The 3,341-nt window shown below is 48.5% G+C and overlaps 1 pseudogene; it reads right to left on the bottom strand.

The window, feature by feature from the left end:
- Positions 1-534: 534 nt before the first annotated feature.
- On the bottom strand, positions 535-781 carry LOC150107074 (U2 spliceosomal RNA; annotated as a pseudogene).
- Positions 782-3,341: the final 2,560 nt, after the last annotated feature.

The following is a 3,341-nucleotide window of genomic DNA, read 5'->3' on the forward strand; positions in this document are numbered from 1 at the left end:
TGTATCGTTCGCAGCTTTCACGTTGCTAACGACTCCCCATTTCGTAAAGATTTCCGTGATAACATCCGTTCCCTCTTCTAGATATTCAACAGGGAACCTGTTTATCGTAATTGGTTTCAGGGTGCTACCTACCACAAAGGGATAGATCACATATTCCTTGCATTTAAACCCTTGGATTAATTTATCCCTCGATTTGATGTTCCTAACAACCACCTGAAATCTGCCAGATCCAAAGGGTGTGAACCCGGATATATTTTCAGGTCCGATACAGTCACTGAGGGCTTTTGCCAAAGTTCTTTTTTCTATCTCTGGACCTATTTCTATTCCAAGAGTTCTGACTCTTGGTGCAGGAGTAAACGTAGTCATAATTCCAGACGGGGGGTGTGTGAGAATCTCACTAATGTTAAGGTGCTAGTACGGGAAAGTAAAAGCAGTCTTACCACAGGAGTTCCCTCAGGCGTCCGCGTCCACAGGATCCAGTGCTCCAGGCAGAGTCGATGGCAGGTCAGGAACTGGACTGCTGACGTCACGGCACCGGAGAGAGCTGATCTTCGAGGTAGTCCTTCACCAGGGCAGATCGTGGCAGTCGTGGGGCGAGCTCCAGGCACTTCTTCGTCTTCAGATGTCACAACTTCAGAATAAGTCTGTAAAAGCCTCGATATAGCTGCAATACTTAGAAAAAACATATAAAATATCATAGAAACTAATATTCTCTTAATAACATAATAGGCTAAGAACACTACTTCTCGCTTTGATCTTAGCCAAAAGGCCGAGAAGCGATTAACAGATCAGTCGAGTACCGATCACTTTATTGTGAACACGGTGTTACCCGTCATCATCTCTGTCGCGGACTAAAGAGCCCGACCTGGGGGGGTAAACTTTAAGATGGAGGAACAGATTCTAAAATCTGGTGACACCTAAGAAATTTTCCATCACGCTGCTTTTAGAAGGGAGTGGAAAGTCCCTTCAAGGTAGCAGTATACCAGCTACAATGTACGTAACGAAAGAAACTAGTGTATGTGTAGGATTAGAGTAGCCTCGGTGTGAAACACGTCCTTGGCTGACTCGTAAATTGCAGTCTCCCCACACCGTCCCGCTCCGGGCGCTCACGTGGTGTGAGCGCGCGGAGCGAGAGGGAGGAGGAGGGAGAGAGAGAAATAAGGGTCGACGACCGCCGACCGGAAGTTCAAAGCGCACGGCTGAAGCCGTACGACAAGCGGGGGCTATGGAGGAAACGTTTAAATTTTGAACGTGCGGCCTGATTGGTTGTAAGGGAGAGGGGGTTTTAGATCTTGATTTTCAACTTACCGTTCCAAAGGTAGGCTAGGTTGCTCGGGGAGCACCACTGTCTCTGGAACTGGGTTGGGCCTAATTCTGACAGTTTCATTTCAAGGAAGTTTCTAATTGATGATCTACAGCTTCTTAGAATGTCCGGTAAGCCTTTCCTGCACTTCTGGAAAAGGGCGATGTTTCTAATTTTCCAGATATGGAACCGGAACTCTATGATGGTGTATGTCAGGAGAAGTTGAAGCTGTTTGTTCATGCCTGGTGGTGGGTCGTCAAGGTGGAGAGCTTGCCTGTGAGATATTGTGGTGCGGAACCTGTCTCCTACAAGGCGCCACACTGCCTGTGCGGTGAAGCAGTTGAAGAAGAGATGGTCTGCGGTCTCTGGCTCTTGGCAATAAAGGCATTTGTCTGAGGCTCTCTTGTTCCATTTGGACACCTTGGTGTTGACTGGAAGTATGTTGTGGGTGATTTTAAAGTTGAGCTCTTTCCTTGTGGCGTAGAGGAAGTTCAGCCTGTTGTTTTTCCACGTCAGGAGGTTGTTTTCTGTGGGAAGGTCGGTGTCTTTTATGTTCCTGAGAGTGATGTAGATAACGGTCCTGGGGTGCGCCGATATGCTCGTGCCTCCGAGGATAGGGGTCAATTTCCTGATGGCGTCCAAAAGGGTTTTATAGTACTTTGGAGGGAAGATAGCTTGAGGTCCAGTATAGGAGATGTCGAAGTACTTGCATAGGCTTGTACCTAGCCAGTACTTGGTAAGGCCGTGTCCGATGTGGCTTGGGTTACTAAGTGTTTTAACGATGGTTTCTATTCTGGTGGCGGTGATTGCTTCATGGATTAAGGGGATGTTCAGGCCCCCGTTTTAGAGTGGTCTGGTCATCTTGATTCTTCTGATTTTGTCCTTTTTTCCCTTCCAGAGAAAGCGGAACAGTATGCTCTCTAGTTTTTGTATGGCTTGTTTGTTGATGTCTAGGGGCGTGCCATAGTACATAATAACCGGGATCATCAACTGCTTAACGATGTGCGCCCTTCCGTAAAGGTCGATCGGGCAAGAGCTCCACTTTTCTGCGATCTGATGTAATTTTGAAGTGACCTTGTTCGCACTGCAGAATGAATTGGTGTTATCGAAGTCGATTCCGAGAATCGTAACTGGTGGGGAGCGGGCTGTTTTCCTAGCCTGGTGACTGATCGGGAGCGAGGCCGTTTTCTCCGAGTTGATTTGCGACCCGGTGGCCCGTTCGAAAAGGTTAATTGTGTGGTGCAGACCTTGTAAAGATTTCCTGTCCTTCATTACGACGGTGATGTCGTCTGCGTAAAGAAAGTATTTCAGGGAAGGGCCTGCGGGTTGGGGTAGCTCTATGCCCCGGATTTCCTGGTTTTCTTTGATCATGTTTGCCAGAATTTCTCTGAAGATGACGTATAGAACTGGCGATAGTGGGCAGCCTTGTTCGGACTCCTCTTGAAATCTGTAGGGGGTCCGTTAAGACTCCGTTTATGCCGACCTGACTATGGATGTCATGGTAAACTGTGCGGATGTGTTGGGCGAATTTTGGGCCGAAACTGTGTTTTGCTAGGGTTGCGAACAGAAGTTTGTGTGACACTCTGTCGAACGCTTTGCTCTGATCCAGAGTGACGAGGATGGCTGCAGATTCTGTGTGTTTCAGGTAGGAGATGGCGTCCCTGAGGAAGGAGATGTTGTGATCCATCCCCCTACCTGGGATAGCACAGGCTTGGTTGTTCCTAATGATGGGGGGCAGGGCGTGTGAGAGACGCTTTGCCAGGCATTTCGTCCAGATTTTGTAGTCTGTATTGAGAAGGGTGATGGGTCGCCAGTTTTTTACTTTCCGCAGGTCGCCTGTTTTGGGGATGAGGGTGATGATGCCTGTTCTTTGGGTGGTTGTCAGGATGCCTCGTTCTGCGCAGAAGTTGGTGACATCCAGTAGTGCTGGGCCCAGAGTCGGCCAAAACTCCCGGTAGAACTCGATGGGGAGGCCGTCGCTTCCTGGGGCGGCATGTTTGTTAAAGCTTTTCATGCTGTTTTCAAGCTCCTGGGATGA

The sequence above is a fragment of the Typopeltis vanoorti genome, chromosome 4 (assembly GCF_054136105.1).
Source record: "Typopeltis vanoorti isolate ZY-2024b chromosome 4, IOZ_Tvanoo_1.0, whole genome shotgun sequence".
Classification (NCBI taxonomy): Eukaryota; Metazoa; Arthropoda; class Arachnida; order Uropygi; family Thelyphonidae; genus Typopeltis; species Typopeltis vanoorti.